General features: G+C 37.9%; 1 non-coding gene across 1 annotated transcript; it reads right to left on the reverse strand.

Annotated features, from left to right (window-relative positions):
- Positions 1–18,795: 18,795 nt before the first annotated feature.
- On the reverse strand, positions 18,796–18,903 carry LOC148574880 (small nucleolar RNA R71). The gene has a single exon (XR_015905483.1). It is a non-coding gene; the product is annotated as a small nucleolar RNA R71 (small nucleolar RNA).
- Between the last annotated feature and the right edge of the window lie 5,814 nt (positions 18,904–24,717).

Raw genomic sequence — 24,717 nt, forward strand, 5'->3', positions numbered from 1 at the left:
GTGGGAAGTCAAGTTGTTCAAATTTGATTTGCAATATGAAGCCCGGACAGTAATCAAATCACAGTATCTAGCCAACTTCATCGCTGAGTACACTGATACCCCGGGAATTCCCACAAAGTGGAATCTCTACGTGGACGGATCCTCAAACAAAATCGGGAGTGGGGCAGGTGTGATAATAGAAAGTGATCAGGGAACCCAAATTGAACTCTCACTAAAGTTTGAATTCCCTGCTTCAAATAATCAAGCCGAATACGAAGCATTACTGACTGGTTTGAGGTTGGCTAAGGAGGTAGGAGTTCAAAAGCTCACCATCTTCAGTGATTCCCAAATAGTTACCTCACAAATAGAAGGAAATTACCAAGCTAAAGATCCTACCATGAAGAAGTATCTAGACAAAACCAAAGAATAGCTCGGACAACTCGGGGAATATGAGGTTCGACATATACCCTGGGAACAGAATGCTCGAGCTGACGCACTCTCAAAACTAGCCAGCACCAAACCAAGGGGCAATAATAGAAGCCTCATCCAGAAAACACTACAAAGCCCATCAATCTCAGAGGAAGAAAAGGTCCTAACCATATCTGGTCAGGATCAAGGGTGGATGACCCCTATTATCAAATACCTCAAGACAGAAACACTCCCCATAGATAAGAAAGAGGCAAAGAGGTTAATACGAGAATCACAGTACTATACTATGATGGGCGACATCTTATATAGGAGAGGGATCTCAACACCTCTCCTAAAGTGCGTACCGACTTCTAACACAAAGGAAGTCCTGGAAGAAGTACATATTGGCATGTGTGGCAACCACTTGGGGGCACGAGCTCTTTCCAAGAAGGTACTCCTAGCTGGATTTTTCTGGCCAACCTTACACAAAGAAGCTGCAGAATTTGTCAAGACATGCCCACCATGCTAAAAGCATGCTAACTTCCACATCGCTCCACCAGAAGAGCTCATCAGCATAACGTCACCCTGGCCATTTGCAAAATGGGGACTAGACCTCCTCGGACCCTTTCCCCAAGGATCAGGACAAGTCAAGTTCCTCATTGTAGGGGTAGACTATTTCACGAAATGGATTGAGGCAGAGCCCTTAGCCAGTGCCACCGTCCAAAGAAGTCAGAAATTTTATACAAGAACATTATTACAAGGTTTGGAGTCCCTTACTCCATCACTACAGATAATGGCACCCAATTTACTGATACAGGCTTTAGAAACTTGGTAGCCAACTTAAAAATAAAGCACCAATTCACATCTGTAGAAGGAGGACCAGCAGTTGGAGAGGAGGCAGCACTAGAAGAAGGTCTAACTGGGTCAGAGAAGACAATTCGGACTTGAAGAGTTGGAATAACCTTCCTCGGCCTAGAAGAACTCAATGGTGGTTTCTTTGGAGGAACCTGGGAAGACTCTCCCTCCGCAGCATTGGCCGAGATGTTGGAAGCAGCTGTCGCCTTCTTCGCCCTACGAAAATGCTTCATAGAATCTATAGATTTCACCATCTCTACAAAAAGAAACCAAGAAAACAAGTCATAAATAGATGAAGATAAAATATTTAACAACAATGCAAAACTATTAACAAGAAGTCGACCACTACCCAATTTAGTTCGAAGAAGGGAAGGATCTGAAAGAAATTTCTTTGTATCAAGATGTGGGGGTTCCCCCCAGTTTTCCTCCAGCACATTTACAAAGGCCTGCTCGACCTCATCCAGACTTTCCCAGGAATACCTGGATACTACTACGTTCTTCTACCAGCACAAAGGGAAGGTAGGCTCATCATTCTCATCCAAAAAGAAGGGCCGAGCTCCCTCAACAGCTCGGACCTTGAAATAGTAGTTTTTAAAGTCCCTAAAGGACTCGTCATACATAGAAAAAACCTTTTTTCCTTGAGTAGCTCGGAAAGAAACCCAGTAGGCTTTCTTCTTCACTACCCCAGGCTTCGTCAATACAAAAAGATAAAGAAAAAGAGTTTGGGAAGGTCGGATATCTAGTTCCTGACACAACAATTGGAAGATTTTAATGAAGCCCCAAGAGTTCGGGTGGAGCTGGGAAGGAGCTACATTGCAGGACCACAATAACTCGGTCTCAAAGGGGGTGAAAGGAATGGTAATATTCAATTGACTAAAGAAATAGTCGTAAGCGTAGAAGAAGGGACGTTCTCCTTGAGTTAAAGAGGGAAAGCTAACCATCTCCTCAGGGTCAGGTGACACTAACTCGTAGTTTTTCTCTTGATCCCTATCACTACAAATCCTATGGTGCTTCCTAAGCCGCACACAATACTCAGAGTCAGCAACTGTAATACACATCAGAACAATGGAATCCAGTCAATCTGACATGCCATCCGAGATCTTAGTAGACATCTCAACAATATTTTTGTGAGAAGACATGGGTCAACTATTCCTACAGTAAGAAAAAGTAAAATGGGTTACTACCAGACAACTCGGACAAATAAGGAAACAACTCGGACAATAACATATGAACATCAAGAAGTTAGTAAAAGGGAAACCCCAGGACTCACACCAAAGCCCAGGGGCACCCTTTGGAGGCAATAAAAAGGCAAGAACCAGGAAAAAGGAAATCGACGATCTATGCCCTAAACATCTCGTAAACAAGAATCGACACTCCACGACGCGAAAGTCATCATCACCAACAAAAACCATCAAAGTTACAACAGTTTATCATCAAAAGATTGTTAAGCTAGAACAAAAAGAAGTCAGGCAGCGATGAAAAGATACAAGAACCACAACGGAAACCCTAAGCAAGATCACTAGAAGGCGCACATTCTTCTCAAAAAGTGAGCAACAAGGAAAAATCACAAGCCATGGATCAAGACACAAAAAGACGCAATCTTTTCATAGAAAAGTCTAAATTCTTACAAAACAAAACCCAAATACAAAGTCAAAACCTTACACCAAAAGTATGCACAAGTTGTCGAAAGCAAAAAGAGAAAAGAAAGAAAAACACTAACCTGCAGAGGAGAAAGTAATAAAGAGCGGGGCAAGTCCACACCAAACAGTCGCTTCAAATCAAACAAATATGCAATCAAACATGCAAATGCAACAATGAACAAACAAATAAAATAAAAATTTTGGTGTTGAGTCAGAAAATAACTAACCCATGGGGATCGGTATCGACCTCCCAACACTTAAAGATTACACCGTCCTCGGTGCGTGCGAAGATGTGCAAGTGGACGGGTTGCTTCAACTGATGCTCTTCTCATCAAGGAATGTGCGTAGGAACTTGTTTGTCTCTCCCATTAAGAAGCTTTTCCTCTCCCTTTGTGGTGGCCATCCTGAAAGAAGAGGGAAAAGAAAAAGTAACCCAAAAAAGATAGAAAATAAATAAATAAAATGTGGGTGTTAATGCCAGATAATAAGGGTCTCAATTACATGGTAGCTACAACATGCAAGTGAGAAAACAATAGAAGTACATGGCAGATCAAGAGTGGGTAATGAAAGACAATGTAAGTTCGTGGCAATGCAAATGAAGTGTAAGTATTATAAAAGATTGGCATTGGCAGATAATTAATATCATCCCACAGTGTAAAACAAGTTATTAAGCACCAAAGTAATTCAAGAAAAGATGTAACAGTTGAATAAGAACTTTTGAACACCAAAATTAATAAATTTAAAAAAATAAAAATATGCAATGAATGAAAGTATGCAAATAAATTAAATAAAATAGAATGGGAGTGAGAGAAAATAAGAGAGGAAGAAGAAAGAAATAAGAAAAGATAAGGGAATAAGGATTCAGAGAAGAAAAGATAAGAAAATTGGCACTAATCTGGATAGGTTGTGCGACGCTGGCGACGCGGTAGCGTGGGTGACGCGGTCGCGTGGGTGACGCGGTCGCGTGGTGCGCAATAAGGTTAGGCGACGTGGACGCGTGGGGCACGCGATCGCGTGACTCGATTTGTGCTAGTGGCGCGAGTGCAGCCTCGCGGTCGCACAACTCTCTGTTCAAAACTTAGTATTGCCAAAATCCTGGGTGACGCGATCGCGTGGGGCATGCGATCGCGTGAATGGCCATCACGGGGATATGACGCGGACGCTTGGGGCACGCGTTCGCGTGGTGAGGCTTGGGCTTCCAGCACGAGTCCAGCCTAACTCCAGCTCAACTTTCGGCCATGCACCCGGTTGACGTCGATTTCCAGGTCACGCGGCCGCGTGGGTGACGCGGTCGCGTGGGAGGCCATTATTCCCATATGACGCGGTTGCGTGTGATGATTTATGCCATTGGCACGCCTCCAGCGCTGCTCCTGTGTAACTTTCTGTTCAATTTATTATTCTCTCATCTCCTTGCGACGCGGACGCGTCGTTGATGCGGTCGCGTCGGGTGGCACTTTTTTTTTTAATCTGAAAAATAAAATGCAGAATGTAGTGTTAATATGAATGTTATGCAAAACTCCAGGTTCAATATAATAAAATAAAATAAAATAAAATAAAATAAAATAAAATAAAACTAGAAAACAAATAAAACTAAATAAAAATGAAAAAGGAACAATCATACCATGGTGGGTTGTCTCCCACCTAGCACTTTTAGTTAAAGTCCTTAAGTTGGACATTTGGTGAGCTTCCTGTTATGGTGGCTTATGCTTGAACTCATCCAGGAATCTCCACCAGTGTTTATGATTCCAGTAACCTCCGGGGTCCCAAACTAGGCATGTAAAACCCTTGAGCAGCTTCAAAAAAATTCTTAGGCTCCCGGGGTGTTGGATGTCAGAACAGATTCCAGGATCCTAAATCTTGCTTTTACACCTATCTTTGTCAGGATCTGTATTTTTCCAGCCGGGTGATAAGTAATTTGAATTCTCACTGCAGCTACCAAACAACTTTCTAGACCCATTCAATTGAGCTCTACACCAACCTTTGCGTTTAAACTTAAAGCTTCCAACCATAATGAACCTTGTAGGACAATTCTTACCACTGGCCATCTTCCTCTTACTCTGAATGTTACAAAAGCTCTAAGTTGACCATCCGTCTCCAGTAGCCCATATTCAAGTGGGATTCGAAAGCTATGGGATATGAATTTTACCCACTTGAATGTTGTGAAGGATGATGGCAACTTAGGGGGAGGTGTTTTTAATGAAATTGCAAGCTCCACTCCCTTGTGCTCTTCTCTGATAATTACCACCTCTTTGCAAGCTTCTTCAATTTCAACTTCTTCCTCTTGGCAGCTCTCTTCCAATTTAATCTCCTCTTCATTGCTTTCCAAGGGCATGGGAGGTTGTGCTTCTTCTTCTTGAATCTCCATCTCTTGATCAACCTCTTCCAAGTCTTCAACTATGATATGCCTTGGAGGTTGTACACCCTCCTCAGCATCAATTTCAACCGTCTTGGAAGGAGGCTCTATGTCTTGACTTTCCTATGGAGGTTCAGCATCTCGCAAGTCTTCAACCACTTTTTCCTCTTTAATAATTACTGCTTTGTCCGGTAGTTTTAATATAAAATCGTATTCATCCTTGATGATTTTCTTTCCATGACGACTCTTTTCAACTATTCTTTCATCATCAGGGGTCTTTACTACCTTCACCTTTAGGACCTCCTCTAGCTCCTTATGAAGTATGGATTCGCAAAGATGATTCCTTCTTTCCTGTTCCATATCAATAGCATAATTGAGATCATCTTGCTCTTGGATTGATGGATGTGGGTGCTCTTCCATGGATGGTGGTGATGGGATGGAGAGATTATGCTGTGGTTGACAAGGAAGTGCACTAGAGCTTGAGGGTTGATTGTTGAAGGTATTTGGTGGTCTGATTTGGGTGAAGAGAGCTTGTATAGTAGAGTTTAGATCGGCAAGTGCTTTCTCCATGGAGGTTTGGAGTGGATCTATGTATGGTTCATTTGGTTCATAAGGTGGTTGGTATGGTGGATGTGGGTTAGGGTCATATGGAGGTGAATGGTGGAAAAGGGCTTGTGAGTTTGGTGGTCCAAAGTTATGTTGAGGAAAGGATTCATAGGCATATGGTGGTGGTTGTTGATAGTCCATTGGAGGTGGTTGTTGCCATGAGGATTGATCAAATCCTTTTGGCTCCTCCCATCTTTGATTGTTCCAACCTTGATGCCTGTTCTCATTGTAATTTCTTCTTCCTGCAACATAATTGTAACCAGACTCATAGCCAAAGGGGTGAGAGTTCATAGTAGAAAATAAAAATTAAAAATAAAAATAAAAATAAATTTAAATTAAAAGGTTATTTAAATTTTGAATTTGAAAATTAAATTCTGAAATTTGAAATTTGAAATTTTGAAATTTGAATTTTGAAATTTGATTTTTGAAATAAGATAAGATAAGATAAAAATTTTAAAAATAAAAATCTGAAATTTTTTTTCGAAAAAATAATAAAAAATATTTTTTTGAATTTAATGTGGAAAGAGAAAAACAATAAAATAACACCAAATTTCAAATTTTTAGATCAAAACGAAGAAAACAACTAAGAACAGCTTGAAGGTCAAGATGAATGCGAAGAACAACTCGAAGATCAAGATGAACACTAAGAACAAATTTTTGAAAAATTTTGTAATAACTAAATAAAAACCAATAACCTCTTAATTTATGAAAAAGTAAAAATAAAAAACAAAAATAAAAATAAGTAAACAAGCAAAAATAAAAAAATATTTACAATAACCAATAATAAGGCACACGTTTGCAATTTCCCGGCAACGGCGCCATTTTGACGTTAGGATTTTTGCAGTAAAGAATGTCATAAAAACAGTCGCGTTGTAGATATAGTCTCTAAACCGACTAAAATCCCTTCGTACAAACGTTTTGGTTGTCACAAGTAACAAAACCCTTTTTAAAATTGATAACCGAGTATTTAAACCTCGGGTCGTCTTCTCAAGGAATTGCAGGGAAGTATGTTCTTATTATTGGTTATGAAGATTGTAAATTGGGGGTTTTGGAAGTAAGGTGGGAATATGTTATATGACAAGTAAAATAAAATAATAATAATAAAATCTCTTGGCAAGGTATAAGAAATTGGAAGTCCAGACCAAGTTATCCTTATCAATGATAATGAAAATTGAATCTTAATTTCACTTAGTTAACTCTTACTTAAAGCAGAGGAAGGTCAAGTGACTAATTAGTTTGATCTTCAAATCCTAGTTAATTCCTAAGAAAAGATTGGGATTATTGAAGCTCAGTTCAATTAGCAAAGATAACAATTAACAATTATGCTATTAAGTTGGATAACTCCTGAGTTATTAATTTCTTAACCAAAGCCAAGAATGTAGAAAGCTAAATTAAAATCACAAATATCTGGAATACCTCAGATAAAATACATTCCAAGCAGTAAAATCTAACATGTAAAAGTTCATAAGCCAATTGGACAACATAAGTCAAATATAAATAAAAGCATTAGAGTATCTGAAAGTAAAAAGAGGAATATAAAGAAAAAGGAATATTAAACCTGGGATTGAGAGATACTCCTAAAACTAAGAGAAATCCTAAATCCTAATCCTAAGATAGAGGAGAGAACCTCTCTCTCTAAAAACTACATCTACTCCTAAAATTGTGAATGTGAAAGCCCTCCTCATGAATGGATGTATTCCCCCACTTTATAACCTCTAATATGTGTTTTCTGGGCCGCAAACTGGGTCAAAAACAGTCCAAAATTCGCTGGTTTCGAATTTTGCCACGCTGGATTTTCGTCACTGCGATGCGGCCGCATGGATCACGCGGTCGTGTCGCCTAGAGTCAGGGAAACTATAGCATATTATATATCAAATCGAAGCCCCGGACGTTAGCTTTCCAACGCAACTGGAACTGCATCTTTTGGATCTCTGTAGCAAAAGTTATAGCCGTTTGAGTGCAGAGAGGTCAGGCTGGACAACTTAGCAATTTCTCCAACTTCTTGCATTCCTTCCACTTTTGCATGCTTTCTTCCCATCCTCCAAGCCATCCTTGCCTTATAATATCTGAAAACACTTAACACACATATCAAGGCATCTAATGGTAATAAGAGAGGATTAATAATAAGCAAATATAAGATCAAAGAAGCATGTTTTCAATCATAACACATAATCAGGAAGGAAATATAAAACCATGCAGATATTATGAATAAGTGGGTAAAGAGTTGATAAAATCCACTCAATTGAGCACAAGATAAACCATAAAATAGTGGTTTATTAGCAAGCATTCTTGGAGGTTCAAGGATGAGTACAAGCGTAAGCCACCTTGACAAGGAGCCTCCCAAATGTCCAACTTAAGGACTTAAACTAAAAGTGCTAGGTGGGAGACACCCCACCATGGTAAACTCTTTCCATTCTCTTGTATATATAATCAATGAATGAATTAAGTTGCCATTGTAGGTAGTTTTTCTTATTTTCTATACTCTTATACATTTTACTTTTATTGATAGATTGTTTGTTAAATTCATGTTTTGTTTAGAATAGTTGTTATTAGATTGTATTTTACTTGAAGTGTAAGTCTTGTGTGTCTTGTATTTGAAAATTTTTCAAAAACCAAAAGGATTTGTTGTTAAATTTTAATTTTGATTGTTTTAGAATTCTTGTAGATTAGGAGAGTGCCCTGTTTCTATTTTCATATGCAAAAAAAAGAGGGGGGGGGGGGCAGGCACACTTACGCGTCGATGCGTCAACATGGCTCCATACATGGAACCGGAGAGTTGCGCGAACACCACGCGTACACTGCGCGAAATGCACAGCTGCACCCACGCGTACGCGTACATCACGCGTACGTGTCGATCTACACTCTCACCATCCACGCTCAAGCGTGGGCGACGCTTACTGACAGTGTTCAACCAAGGGATGTTATATTGGTAAGATTTTTCTCTTTAATATCACCTCGTTGTGAGTATAGCCTACCAACAACAATCCTCGGGGGTCAAATTTAGAAGAGGGATTTGGTTGTCACAAGTTCAACCCCAATAGAAATAACCGAAGTATTCAAACCTCGGGTCGTCTCACGAAGAATGGGAAAACATGTGCTTCGACATTGGTTAGAAATCCGGGGTTGAGAGTTATGAGCATGAAAATAAATGGAAAACTCAACAAGCAGGTAATCTTAAATTGCAATAAACGAATTCAACTACGTAAGCAAAAACTAAGCAATTCCAATGAGCAAGAAATATTCTACTTAATTCTACCTTAAGCTAAACGAATAACTATGACTAAGACACTTGAAATTGGAAATCGGTTTTCAAATATGAATGATAAAAATAACTCTCGGCTAGACATGGGAATTGGGGTCACAATCCTTGTCCAACACTTCATCTTGACAATTATGAGGAACCAAGCTCATTAAGTCTACTCCCAAGTCTTAAGTACGTGATATCTACTCCTAGACTTGAAGTACGTCAAATGACCCTGGCCACATCAACCCATAAGTCCCAACCTACCTACTAATTAGATTAGTAGTGGGTTGGTGTCAATGAGTATCAAATTGACCACCTAGAGCTCCCAAATCATCAAATCCATTAGACCCAATAACTCAAGTTTACCCAATTCCCTTGACCTAGGCCAAGAGTGAGAAGGAACTACTCCATAATCAAAGTAAACAATTCATCAAACACTTGGTAAGCGCTAACAAAAGACATGTTCAAAATAGTAATTAAATTGAATTCTACAAATACCCACTAACAATGATCAACATACAATCAAACAATCAACAAGATTAAACATAGAAATCATCAATGTAACATCAACAAAACAAGATTCACAACATTCTTGAAATGGGTAAAATAACAATTGACAAGAATCATTAAACTATCACTAGATGTAAGCAAGATTGTAGCAAGGAAATTAAATTGAACAATTAAAACTGTAATCAACAAATCCAATTCACAAATCAACAAGGAAAAATCAAAATGGAAACTAGATCTAGAGAGGAACAAGGGTTTCTCTCTCTAGAATCACCAAAGAACCAAAAAAAACTAAAATTATGTCCTAGTCTCCAAATGAGTCATCCCCCCTTTTCCCCCCCAAGCATCCTTGGGTCTTTTCCATGCAGAAACAGCTTGAAATTGGGCCTCCTTGGCCTCAGAAATTGCCAGGCACGATTTCTCTTAATGAGGTCACGTGCAGCTTCCCACGCGTGCGCGCCAGTTGCGCGTGTGCGTCGATTGAAATCTTCCAATCTGCGCGGATGCATCCATCCTTGCGCGCCGCTTCTAGTCAGTTCCATCCACGCGAGCGCGTGGAGTGCGCGGGCGCGCCGATGCTGCTGCTCCCAAGACTTCAATTCTTCATGTTCCTCCCTTTTTGTACATGCTTTCTCCCTCTCTTCTGAGTCATTCCTAACCTATAATTCCTGAAATTACTCAACACAGATATCACGGCATCGAATGACAATAGAAGAGGATTAAAATATGGCAATTTTAAGGTAAAATAAGCATGTTTTTTTTTATCATAGAGCAATATTGGAAAGTGAACACAAAACCATGCATTTCTTGTGAATAAGTGTGAGAAATATTGATAAAATTCCCCAAAATAAGCACAAGATAAACCGTGAAATCGGGGTTTATCACTTACGTGTCGCTTGTCCATCCTGCCATCTACGCGCATGCGTGAGTGACGCTTACGCGTTTCTTCCGTGCCCTATTTTTTTCCACTTTCTTCTTCTTTCTTTCTTCTTTCTTCTCTCCTTCTTCTTTCTTTATACCTTTCTTCTTTTCTCATCTTCCTTTCTTACTTTCTTCCTCTCGTTTCAAAATTCTATTTTTATCAATTTTATTTTTCTCATCTTTTATTTTCTTTCGTTTATTGCATTTGCATACTTTTATTCATTGCATTTTAATTTTATTTTTTATAGCTCATTCTTATTTTCCTTTCTAAGTTTCTTATTTTAATAATGGTGTTAAATTCTCTTACTCAATTGTTGAGAATTTCTTGGTTAATGTTGGTGCTTCTTGACTTGTTTGATATTGTTGGGTGATGAAACTTTTAAATCAATGCTTAATCTTGTATGACTCTTATATTCTTTGTGCATTGATATGAACTTGCATGTCTTTCATGACCCACTCTTTCTAGTTAAACTTGATGCTTTTGAGTACTCTTCATGCTTTGACTTTACTCTTGCATCAAGTGTTAGTTAATATGCCTTAGCTTATACTGTTTTCTCACTCACATGTTGTAGCTAACATGAAGTGAAAACCCTACTCTCAGTTGGCATTAGCCCCGCCTATGTTCTATTTGCTTTGATATCTTTGTTATAGGTTTAATTATCCTTCTTTCTCTTCCCTTTTAGGTTGGCCACCAAGACAGAAAGGAATGGAAAAGCTTCTAAATGGGGTAACAAACAAGTCCAACCGCACAATCCTTTGAAGAAGCTCATCAATTGTAGCAACCCGTCCACCTTACTCTTCTTTGCATGCATCGAGGACGGTGCAATCTTCAAGTATGGGGAGGTCGTCCGACCGATCTCTGTGGGTAACAATTTTCTTTTTCAACACCAATCTTTCAATTTTTGTCTTTGTTAGATTAGTTGTTGCATTGCATGATAGGTTGCATGTTAGTTAGAATTTGTACATATTTTACTACTTTTTATGTTAGGACTACTCGATTAGAGTGATGATTTCTTTTCCAAGAAACTGTTTTTAGGGCACCCTACTAATTTAAAATATTTTTTGTTGAACTTGCTTGAAGAAATTATTTTGGAACATGGTTTTTGAGCTAAGAACACAAGCATGTGAGTTTTGAGCCTAATTGTGTGGTTACATCTTATAACCACTTACTTCCATTCTTGTGTGCATCATTCTCTTCCTATGATTGTAATCTTTGATTTGTTTGATTCTTTATGTCCATTATTCCATTTATACAGGCATTTATATGATTGAGGCCATCATTTCTTTTAGCTCACTTACCCAAATAGCCTACCTTTCATCAACCATTGTTAGCCAATTTTGAGCCTATTTAATCCCTTTTATTCTTAATTTTAGCACATCACTACCCCTAAGTGAAAAACAATAAATGTCCCTTAATTTGGATCTTTGATTAGCTTAGGCTAGTGAGGGTGTGTATCATTTGGGTATGGAAAACTTGGGACATTGGTTGAGGTAAAAGTGTACTTTGTATTTTTATTGAAAATGTTGGAAATTGGGTACATACTCATGCATTGTATGTTAAACCATATGCATTGATATTCTGGTATATATTTTAGTGTGGAAAAAAAATTGAGAAAAATAAAATAAAGAAAAAAAAATATATATATATATAAAGAAAAAAATATAGAAAAAAAAAGCAATAAAAAGGGGACAAAATGCCCCAAAGTAAAGTTCAATAAAAATCAATGCATATGTGTGGTGATCAAAAACGGAATGCATGAGTGTGTGAAAAGTGAAGAATGGGTAGTTAGGTTAGCTTTGAATTGTATAGGTTGTTATATGTGTTTGGTGAGAGCTTGTTTAGATTAATCAAAGGTTCAAATTTCAAGCTCACTTGACCATATGCATCCTTTCCTTTACCCTAGCCCCATTACAACCTATGAATAAGACCTCATAATAAATGTGTGCATGCATTGAATAATTTTTTATTGTTAGATGAAAAACAAATCATGGAAAGCATGATTAGAAGAGAATCAAGTGATCGACCAGAGCGGATACACTTCCGGTGAGGGTTCGATGTTCAATTCCTTGTTCTCAGCTTTCATGAGCTTTTCTTCTTGCAAGTCTACTTGTACTTTATTTTGATATTCAAATGGGTAGGATTCATGAATCATCATACTACTTAGCCCTACATGTGCATATGTGTTCTTGGGGATTGATTTACTTTTAACCAAGTAGGTAGAATCATCTTGCATTTAGTGCATTCATATAAATAGGTGCATATAGTTTATTTGCATTGAATAAATGTTCATACCCCTTTTCTTGTCCTTCTTTATTCTTAGCATGAGGACATGTTTGGTTTAAGTGTGGAGAGGTTTGATAAACCCCAATTTTATGGTTTATCCTGTGCTTAATTTGGGAGATTTTATCAACTTTTCTCACATTTATTCAATGAAATAGCATGGTTTTGTAATTCTCTCTAAATTTGTGCTTAAGTGTGAAAACATGATTTTTAGGCCTTAAAATAGCTAAATTTAACTCACTTTAATTCCATTTGATGCCTTGATATGTTTGTTAAAGTAATTTTAGGTTTGGAAGGCAAAGATTGGATGGAAGGAATGAAGAAAAAGCATGTAAAAAGGGAGAACTCATGAAGAAATGAAGGAATCGTAAAGTTGTCAATCCTGACCTCTTCGCACTTAATCGATCATAACTTGAGCTACAGAGGTCCAAATGAGGCGGTTTCAGTTGCGTTGGAAAGCTAATATCTGGGGCTTCAAAATAATATAAAATTTGCCAAACTTTCCTGGCGTTTAAGAATGCGTACACATGCATCACGCGTACGCATGGGAAGTTGCACGTGACTCATTAAAGGCAACTCGTGGCCAGTGATTTCTGAGGCATTTTGGGCCGAATCCAACTTATTTCTGATGCTATTGAACCCAAGGATTGAAGGGAGAATGAACCAAGTAGTCATAATTTAGTTTTTATCATGTTTTAGGATAGAATTCTAGAGAGAGAGGCTTTCTCCTCTCTCTAGATTTAGGATAGAAATTAGGATAACGTTAGGTTAATCTCTCTCAAATTTCCATTTCAATTCTTATTTTGATTTCAATTCTCTTTATATTTTAGTGTTCTATTGTCTTAATCTTCTTAGTTTCTCTTGTTAATTTCTTATTTTGCTCTCTTTTATGTTGATGAACCATTGTTGGATCTTAATTTGTTCTAATGCAATGTTATGTTTCCATGTCTTCTTTTATGTTTACCTTTATTGCTATTGTTGATTTTTTGCTTATGATAGTTATGGGTTTTGTTAATTCTTGCATTTTGTGATGTTTACTTTTATTGCACTCTAGGTGTTTGATGAAATGTTTCCTTTGATTATGGAGTAGTTTTCTTGACTTTTGGCCTAGGCTAAGGGAATTGGGTAAACTTGAGTCATTGGGTCTAATTGATTTGGTGATTTGAGAACCCTTGGTGGTCAATTTGATAATCATTGACACTAGCCTAGCCTACTACTAAGTTAATTGGTAGCTAGGTTAGGACTTATGGATTGATGTTGATCAAGCCATTTGATATACTTCAAGTATAGAAGTAAACTTGATGAGATTGGTTCTTTATAATTGTCAAGATATGGTTTGTAGACAAGGATGGTGATCTCAATTACCTATGTCTAGCCAAGAGTTCTTTTCCTTTCTTTATTAGTTAATTGTCATTTACTTTGTTACTTTTATACTTCTCTTGCCAATTTGCAACTCAAACCCCCTTGCATCTTCATAGCCAATAATTAAACACTTCATTGCAATTCCTTGTTAGACGACCCGAATTTTAAATACTTCAGTTAATTTTTATTGGGGTTTGTACTTATGACAACCAATATTTTTGCATGTGAGGATTCTTTGTTGGTTTAGAACTATACTTGCAACGAGATTTCATTTGTGAAATTCTAAACCATACAAAAAAATCGAAACATCAGAGGGCCAGATGAAGTCGTAGAGGAGGTAGTACCAGAAGTCGTCAAAGGCAGGTCTATGAACGCTGCCCAAACTCTCGAGGTCGGGATGACCTTTCTCGGACTGTGAGGATCAGATTCCGGCTTCTTCGGCGGGACCTGAGAAAAACCCTCCCCCAAAGCCTTCTTCTGAATATTCTGAGCTGCCACCGTCTTCTTAATCTTCCTAAGAAATCTCATAGAATCAGAACTGGCAACCATCTTTGAAAAAGAAAAAGGAGACTGATGAGCGGATAATTTATACCCTTTTGGCAATGTTTTTACATAGTTTTTAGTATATTTTAGTTACTTTTTATTATATTTTTATTAGTTTTTGTGCAAAAATCACATTTCTGGACTTTACTATGAGTTTGTGTATTTTTCTGTAATTTCAGGTATTTTCTAGTTGAAATTGAGGGACCTGAGCAAAAATCTTATTCAGAGGCTGAGAAAGGACTGCAGATGCTGTTGGATTCTGACCATCCTTCACTCGAAGTGGATTTTCTGGAGCTACAGAAGCCCAATTGGTGCGCTTTCAATTGTGTTAGAAAGTAAGCATCTTGGGATTTCTAGCAATGTATAATAGTCCATACTTTGCCCGAGATTTGATGGCCCAAACTGGAGTTCAAACGCCCACTAGAGACCCTTTTCTGGAGTAAAACGCCGGAACTGGCACCAAAACTGGAGTTAAACGTCCAAACTAGCACCCAAGTTGGTGTTTAACTCCAAGAATGGCCTATGCACGTGTAAAGCTCAATGTTCAGCCCAAACACATACCAAGTGGGCACCAGAAGTGGATTTCTGCACTATCTGCACTTAGTTACTCATTTTCTGTAATCCCTATTAACTAGTTTAGTATAAATAGCACTTTTTACTATTGTATTCAGAGACTTTTATCATCTTTTGATCACTTGGATCATTTTAGGGAGGCTGGCTATTCAGCCATGCCTAGGTTATTCTCTCTTATGTATTTTCTACGGTGGAGTTTCTACACCTCATAGATTAAGGTGTGGAGCTCTGCTGTTCTTCATGAATTAATGCAAGTATTATTGTTTCTCTTTCAATTCATGCTTACTTCTTCTCCAAGATATACTCTTGTACTTAATTCAGTTAAGTCAAAATGAAAGGGTGACCCGTGATAATCACCTACTATCTTCGTTACTCGCTTAGCCAAGATCCGCGTGCCTGACATCCACAAGCGGTCTACATGATGTTCAATGTAGTAATTGTTCGACAGGGATTATATTCTCTTGGGTCTCTAATCCACGGACCGAGTCCGTGATATTAGAACCTTCGTGGTATAGGCTAGAACCAATTGGCAGCATTCCTGAGATCCGAAAAGTCTAAACCTTGTGTGTGGTATTTCGAGTAGGATCTGGGAAGGGATGACTGTGACGAGCTTCAAACTTGCGAATGTTGGGCGTAGTGACAGTGTGCAAAAGGATAGAGAGATCCTATTTTAACTCTAGTTAGAATCGACAGATGATTAGCCGTGCGGTAGCTGTACCTGGTATTTTTCATCCGAGATGATAAATCCGACAGTTGATTAGCCGTGCAGAAACTGTACGTGGTATTTTTCATCCGAGAGGATCTTACAGCTTGCCATGGAAGGGAGCACGCATGATTGGAAGAAGACAATAGGAAAGCAGAGGTTCAGAGGCAACAAAGCATCTCCAAACGCTTATCTGAAATTCCCACTAATGAATGACATAAGTATCTTTATTTTATTTTATGTTTTATTTATCTTTTAATTATCAAAACCTCATAACCATTTGAATTCGCCTGACTAAGATATACAGGATGACCATAACTTGCTTCAAGCCGACAATCTCCGTGGGATCGACCCTTACTCACGTAAGGTATTACTTGGACGACCCAGTGCACTTGCTGGTTAGTTGTGCGGAGTTGTGAAAAGTGTGATCACAATTTCGTGCACCAAGTTTTTGGCACCGTTGCCGGGGATTGTTCGAGCTTGGACAACTGACGGTTCATCTTGTTGCTTAGATTGGGTAATTTTATTTTATATTTAAGCTTTTTATTTTTATTTTCGAAAAAAATAATTTATTTGTTCTTCAGATTTTTTAAGAATGAATTCTAGAGCTTCTTGAGATATGTTGAAGCCTGGCTGGATGTTAAGCCATGTCTAATCTTTTGGACCGATGTTTCCACTTTCCATTGTAGAAAGGACATGTCTGTAATTGTTATGCTAAAGCTTGGCTGGCCATTTGGCCATGTCTAATTCTTTTGGGCCGAAGCTTTAGACTAACATTGCACGAATCCTGGAATTCTTATTAAAAATTTTGAATTTTTTATTTTCTTTTTCTAAAATAATTTTGAAAAATATACAAAAAATTAATAAAATCATAAAAGCAAAAAAATTTTGTGTTTCTTGTTTGAGTTTAGTATCAAATTTTAAGTTTGGTGTCAATTGCATATTTTTAATTTTTCTTAGATTTTCGAAAATTCATGCATTATGTTCTTTCTTGATCTTTAAGTTGTTCTTGATGATTTTCTTTGTTTAATCTTGTGATTTTCTTGTTTTGTGTTTTTCCTTGTTATTCATATGCATTTTCGAATTCATAGTGTCTAAACATTAAAAATTTCTAAGTTTGGTGTCTTGCTTGTGTTTCTTTTCTTAAAAATTTTCAAAAATATGTTCTTGATGTTCATCATGATCTTCAAAGTGTTCTTGGTATTCATCTTGACATTTAAAGTGTTCTTGCATGCATTATTTATTTTGATCTTAAATTTTTATGTTTTGTTTCATTTTGTTGTTTCTCTCTCTCTTCATTAATTCAAAAATAAAAAATAATATCTTTCCCTTATTTTTACTCATAAATTTCAAAATTTTGGGTTGACTTAGTCAAAAATTTTCAAAATTTAGTTGTTTCTTGTTAGTCAAGTCAAAATTTTAATTTAAAAACTTTATCTTTTCAAATCTTTTTTAAAAATCAAATCTTTTTCATTTTTCTTTCATGTTTTCCAAAAATTTTTTAATTAATTTTTAAAATCTTTCTCTTAATTTTATTTCATAATTTTTGAAATTATTGCTAACATTTAATGTTTTGATTCAAAAATTTCAAGTTTGTTACTTTCCTGTTAAGAAAGGTTCAATCTTTAAATTCTAGAATCATATCTTTTAGTTTCTTGTTAGTCAAGTCATCAACTTTAATTTTCAAAATCAAATCTTTTTAAATTTCTTTTTCAAATATTTTTCAAAATAAATTTCAATCATATCTTTTTCACCAAAATATTTTTCTAACTTCTTATCTTTTCAAAAATTTATTTTCAAATCTTTTTCAATTAACCACTTGACTTGTTTTTTTTTTTTTAATTTTAAAAAGTTTACTATTTCTTATCTTTTTCAAAACCACCTAATTACTTTTCCACTTCTAATGTTCGAAAATAACTAACCACTTTTTCAAAATTCTTTTTAATTAACTAATTGTTTTAAATTCTAATTTTATTTTATTTCTTTTCTTAAATTTCGAATTCTAACTTAATTAATTAAATAAAAATAAAAAAAATTTTCTTCTCCCTCTTTTTAAAATTTGAATACTCTCTCTCTCATCTCTTTCTATTTATTTATTTATTTACTAACACTTCTCTTCATCTAATAATTCGAACTCTCTCCCTCTCTCTGTGTTCGAATTCCTCTTATTCCCTCTCTACCTCATTCTTCTATTCTTCTATTTTTATACTCACATAAAGGAATCTCTATACTGTGACATAGAGGATTCCTCTTCTTTTCTATTTTCTTCTTTTTCATATGAGCAGGAACAAGGATAAGGATATTCTTGTTGAAGCTGATCCTGAACTTGAAAGGACTCTGAAGAGAAAATTAAGAGAAGCTAAAGCACAACACTCTGGAGAGGACCTGACAGAAATTTTCAAAAAAGAAGAAGACATGGCAGCCGAACCCAACAACAATGGTGGAGATGCAAGGAAGATGCTTGGTGACTTTACTGCACCAACTTCTGACTTCTATGGAAGAAGCATCTCAATTCCTGCAATTGGAGCAAACAACTTTGAGCTTAAGCCTCAATTAGTTTCTCTAATGCAGCAGACTTGCAAGTTTTATGGACTTCCATTGGAAGATCCTCATCAGTTTTTAGCTGAATTCTTGCAAATCTGTGACACTGTTAAGACCAATGGGGTTAATCCCGAGGTCTACAGACTTATGCTTTTCCCTTTTGCTGTGAGAGACAGAGCTAGGATATGGTTGGACTTACAACCTAAAGAAAGCCTGAACTCTTGGGAAAAGTTGGTCAATGCTTTCTTGGCCAAATTCTTTCCACCTCAAAAGATGAGCAAGCTTAGAGTAGAAGTCCAAACCTTCAGACAGAAGGAAGATGAATCCCTCTATGAAGCTTGGGAAAGATACAAGCAATTGATCAGAAAGTGTCCTTTTGACATGCTTTCAGAATGGAGCATCTTTTGTATATTCTATGATGGTCTGTCTGAATTGTCCAAGACGTCATTGGACCACTCTGCTGGTGGATCTCTTCATCTGAAGAAAACCCCTGCAGAAGCCCAGGAACTCATTGAAATGGTTGCAAATAACCAGTTCATGTATACTTTTGAAAGAAATCCTGTGAATAAGGGGATGACTCAGAAGAAAGGAGTTCTTGAGATTGATACTCTGAATGCCATATTGGCTCAGAATAAAATATTGACTCAGCAAGTCAATATGATTTCTCAGAATCTGACTGGATTGCAAGCTGCATCCGGCAATACTAAAGAAGCCTCCTCTGAAGGAGAAGCTTATGACCCTGAGAATCCTGCAATGGAAGGGGTGAATTACTTGGGGGAATCCTATGGAAATACCTATAATCCTTCATGGAGGAATCATCCTAATTTCTCATGGAAGGATCAGCAGAAGCCTAATCAAGGCTTCAATAATAATAATGGTGGGAAAATCCGGTTTGGCAATAGCAAGCTTTTCCATCATCTTCTGAGCAACAGACAGAGAATTCTAAGTAGAGCCTCTCTGACTTAGCAACCATAGTCTCTGATCTATCTAAGACCACTCTCAGTTTCATGACTGAAACAAGGTCCTCCATCAGAAATTTGGAGGCACAAGTGGGTCAGCTGAGTAAAAGAGTTACTGAAATCCCTCCTAGTACTCTCCCAAGCAATACAGAAGAGAATCCAAAGAGAGAGTGCAAGGCCATCAATATACCCAAAGTGGCCGAACCTATAGAGGAGGAAGAGGCAGTGATTTCCAGTGAGGAAGACCTCAATGGATGTCCACTGACCACTAAGGAGTTCCCTAATGAGGAACCAAAAGAATCTAAGGCTCATACAGAGACCATAGAGATTTCACTGAACTTACTGTTGCCATTCATGAGCTCTGATGAGTATTTCTCCTCTGAAGAGAATGAAGATATTGTTGAAGAGCAAGTTGCTCAGTATCTAGGAGCAATCATGAAGCTGAATGCCAAGTTATTTGGTAATGAGATTTGGGAGGATGAACCTCCATTGCTCATCAATGAACTGAATGCCTTGGTTCAACTGAAATTACCTCAGAAGAAACTGGATTCCAGAAAATTCATAATACCCTGTACCATAGGCACCATGACTTTTGAGAAGGCTTTGTGTGACCTGGGGTCAGGTATAAACCTCATGCCACTCTCTGTAATGGAGAAACTGGGGATCTTTGAGGTACAAGATGTAAGAATCTCATTAGAGGTGGCAGATAAATCAAGAAAATAGGCTTATGGACTTGTAGAGGATGTCTTAATGAAGGTTGAAGGCTTGTACATCCCTGCTGACTTCATAATCCTAGACACTGAGAAGGATGAGGTTGAATCCATTATCCTTGGAAGACCTTTCCTTGCCATAGTAAGAGCTATGATTGATGTGGACAGAGGAGAGTTAGTCCTTCAATTGAATGAGGACTACCTTGTGTTTAAGACCCAAGGATCTTCTTCTGTAACCATGGAGAGGAAGCATGAAAAGCTTCTCTCATTACAGAGTCAAACAGAGCCCCTACACTCAACTTCTAAGTTTGGTGTTGGGAGGCCACCATTAAGCTCTGAGTCTCTGTGAAGCTCTCTAAGAGCTCACTGTCAAGCTATTGACATTAAAGAAGCGCTTATAGGGAGGCAACCCAATGTTATTTAATTATATTTAATTTTATAGACAATTGTTTTCCATTGTCATGTTATGTTTTCTTTAGGTAGATGATCATGTGAAGTCACAAAAACAGCTGCAGAATTAAAGCAGAATCAAAAATAGCATCAAAAGTAGCACACCCTGGAGGACAGGCTTACTGGCATTTAAACGCCAGTAAAGATAGCAGAATGGGCGTCTAACGCCCAGTCTGGCAGCATTATGGGTGTTAAATGCCAGAATTGGCAGACAGACTGGCGTTTAATGCCAGAAAAGGGTGTCTGGTGTCTGGCTGGCGTTAAACGCCAGAATTGGCAGACAGACTGGCGTTTAACGCCAGAAAAGGGTGTCTGGTTGGTGTTAAACGCCAGAAAGAGGCATCAGCCTGGCGTTTAACACCAGAAAAGGTAGCAGAGATGGCATTAAACGCCAGAAATGGCATACATAGGGCGTTTAAATGCCAGAAAGGTGTAGGGAGCAGAATTCTTTGACACCTCAGGATCTGTGGACCCCACAGGATCCCCACCTATCCCACCTCTTTTTCTCTCCTTTTCACACCTTTTCATAACACTCTTTCCCAAAATAACCTCCACTAATCACCTCCATTTCTCTTCCAAAACCATCATACAACCCACCTACCCCCACCCATTCAAATTCAAACCATCTCCATCCCAAACCCAACCCCTATTACAAGAATTCCCTCTCCACTTTACTCCTATATAAGCCCCTCATCACTCCTTCATTTTCACACACCATAACCACCTAAAACCCCCTTGGCCAAACCATTCACACACCTCCATTCCCTCCATCTCTTCTTCTTCTAATCCTTTCTTTCTTCTTTTGCTCAAGGACGAGCAAACCTTTTAAGTTTGGTGTGGAAAAAAGCTCTGCTTTTTGTTTTTTCATAACCATTTATGGCACCTAAGGCCGGAGAAACCTCTAGGAAGAGGAAAGGGAAGGCAGTTGCTTCCAACTCTGAGTGATGGGAGATGGAGAGATTCATCTCAAAAGCCTATCACTAGAAAGAGGATGGAACAAACAAGAGAGCCCACTCTGGACCTCAACAAGAGCATGAAAAAGTTCCTCATCAAGAAATCCCTGAGATGCCTCAAGGGATATACTTTCCTCCACAAAGCTATTGGGAGCAACTCAACACCTCTTTAGGAGATTTGAGTTCCAAGATGGAACAACTAAGGATGGAGCACCAAGAGCACTCCATTATCCTCCATGAAATCAGAGAGGACCAAAAGGCCATGAGAGGGGAGCAACAAAGGCAAGGAAGAGACATAGAAGAGCTCAAGCACTCCATAGGATCTTCAAGAGAAAGAACTAGCCGCCGTCACTAAGGTGGACCCGTTCTTTAATTTCCTTGTTCTTATTTTTCTGTTTTTCGGTTTCTATGCTTTATGTTTTGTCTATGTTTGTGTCTTTATTACCTGATCATTAATGTCTAGTGTCTATGTCCTAAAGCTATGAATGTCCTATGAATCCTTCACCCTTCTTAAATGAAAAATTTTTTTTGAAGAAGAAAAAGAAATACATGACTTTCGAAATTTATCTTGAAAATAGTTTAATTATTTTGATGTAGTGGCAATACTTTTTGTTTTCTGAATGAATGCTTGAACAGTGCATATTTTTTATAGTGAAGTTGATGAATGTTAAAATTGTTGGCTCTTGAAAGAATAATGAAAAAAGAGAAATGTTATTGATGATCTGAAAAATTATAAAATTGATTCTTAAAGCAAGAAAAAGCAGTGAAAAGCAAAAGCTTGTGAAAAAAATGCAAAAAATAAAGAAAAAGAAAGAAAAAGAAAAAAAGCAAGCAGAAAAAGCCAATAACCCTTTAAACCAAAAGGCAAGGGTAAAAAGGATCCAAGGCTTTGAGCATTAATGGATAGGAGGGCCCAAAGGAATAAAATCCTGGCCTAAGCGTCTAATTCAAGCTGTCCCTAACCACGTGCTTGTGGCGTGAAGGTGTCAAGTGAAAAGCATGAGACTGAGCGGTTAAAGTCGTGGTCCAAAGCAAAAAGAGTGTGCTTAAGAGCTCTGGGCACCTCTAACCGGGGACTCTAGCAAAGCTGAGTCACAATTTGAAAAGGTTCACCCAGTTATGTGTCTGTGGCATTTATGTATCCGATGGTAATACTGGAAAACAAAATGCTTAGGGTCACGGCCAAGACTCATAAAGTAGCTGTGTTCAAGAATTAACATACTGAACTAGGAGAATCAATATCACTATTTGAATTCTGAGTTCCTATGGATGCCAATCATTCTGAATTTCAAAGGATAAAGTGAGATGCCAAAACTATTCAGAAGCAAAAAGCCACTAGCCCCGCTCATCTAATTAAAACTAGTCTTCAATAATAATTTTTGTGTTATGATGAACGGATAATTTATACCCTTTTTGGCATTGTTTTTACATAGTTTTTAGTATGTTTTCATTATTTTTTATTATATTTTTATTAGTTTTTGTGCAAAAATTACATTTCTGGACTTTACTATGAGTTTGTGTGTTTTTTTGAAATTTTAGGTATTTTTTGGCTGAAATTGAGGGACTTGAGCAAAAATCTAATTCAGAGGCTGAGAAAGGACTGCAGATGCTGTTGGATTCTGACCCTCCTGCACTCGAAGTGGATTTTCTGGAGCTACAGAAGCCCAATTAGCGCGCTCTCAATTGAGTTGGAAAGTAGACATCTTGGAATTTCCAGCAATGTATAATAGTCCATACTTTTTCCGAGATTTGATGGCCCAAACTCGAGCTCAAACTCCAACTAAAGACCCTTTTCTGGAGTAAAACGCCGGAACTGGCACCAGAACTGGAGTTAAACACCCAAACTGGCACCCAAGCTGGCGTTCAACTCCAAGAATGGCCTATGCACGTGTAAAGCTCAATGCTCAGCCCAAGCACACACCAAGTGGGCACCAGAAGTGTATTTCTGCACTATCTGCACTTATTTACTCATTTTTTGTAATCCCTAGTAACTAGTTTAGCTTAAATAGCACTTTTTACTATTGTATTTAGAGACTTTTATCATCTTTTGATCACTTGGATCATTTTAGGGAGGCTGGCCATTTGGCCATGCCTAGGTTATTTTCTCTTATGTATTTTCTACGGTGGAGTTTCTACACCTCATAGATTAAGGTGTGGAGCTCTGCTGTTCTTTATGAATTAATGCAAGTACTATTGTTTCTTTTTCAATTCACGCTTACTTCTTCTCCAAGATATACTCTCGTACTTAATTCAGTTAAGTCAGAATGAAGGGGTGACCCGTGACAATCACCCACTATCTTCGTTACTCGCTTAGCCAAGATCCGCGTGCCTGACAACCACAAGCGGTCTACATGATGTTCAATGTAGTAATTGGACGACAGCCGGAGTATATTCTCTTGGGTCTCTAATCCACGGACCAAGTTCGTGAGATTAGAACCTCCGTGGTATAGGCTAGAACCAATTGGCAGCATTCCTGAGATTCAGAAAGTCTAAACCTTGTCTGTGGTATTCCGAGTATGATCTGGGAAGGGATGACTGTGACGAGCTTCAAACTTGCGAATGTTGGGTGCAGTGATAGTGTGCAAAAGGATAGAGATATCCTATTTCGACGCTAGTGAGAACCGACAGATGATTAGCCGTGCGGTAGCTGTACCTGGTATTTTTCATCCGAGACAATAAATCTGACAGTTGATTAGCCGTGCAGAAACCGTACCTGGTATTTTTCATCCGAGATGATCCTACAGCTTGCCATGGAAGGGAGGACGCATGATTGGAAGAAGACAATAGGAAAGCAGAGGTTCAGAGACAACAAAGCATCTCCAAACGCTTATCTGAAATTCCCACTAATGAATGACATAAGTATCTTTATTTTATTTTATGTTTTATTTATCTTTTAATTATCAAAACCTCATAACCATTTGAATCTGCCTGACTAAGATTTACAGGATGACCATAACTTGCTTCAAGCCGACAATCTCCGTGGGATCGACCCTTACTCACGTAAGGTATTACTTGGACGACCCAGTGCACTTGCTGGTTAGTTGTGCGGAGTTGTGAAAAGTGTGATCACAATTTCGTGCACCAGAGACCACAAAGCAAGTTATGCATGGATGGATACAAAAAATGCAA

This window comes from Arachis ipaensis, chromosome B2 (genome assembly GCF_059453495.1).
Source record: "Arachis ipaensis isolate K30076 ecotype BB chromosome B2, ASM5945349v1, whole genome shotgun sequence".
In the NCBI taxonomy this organism is placed as follows: Eukaryota; Viridiplantae; Streptophyta; class Magnoliopsida; order Fabales; family Fabaceae; genus Arachis; species Arachis ipaensis.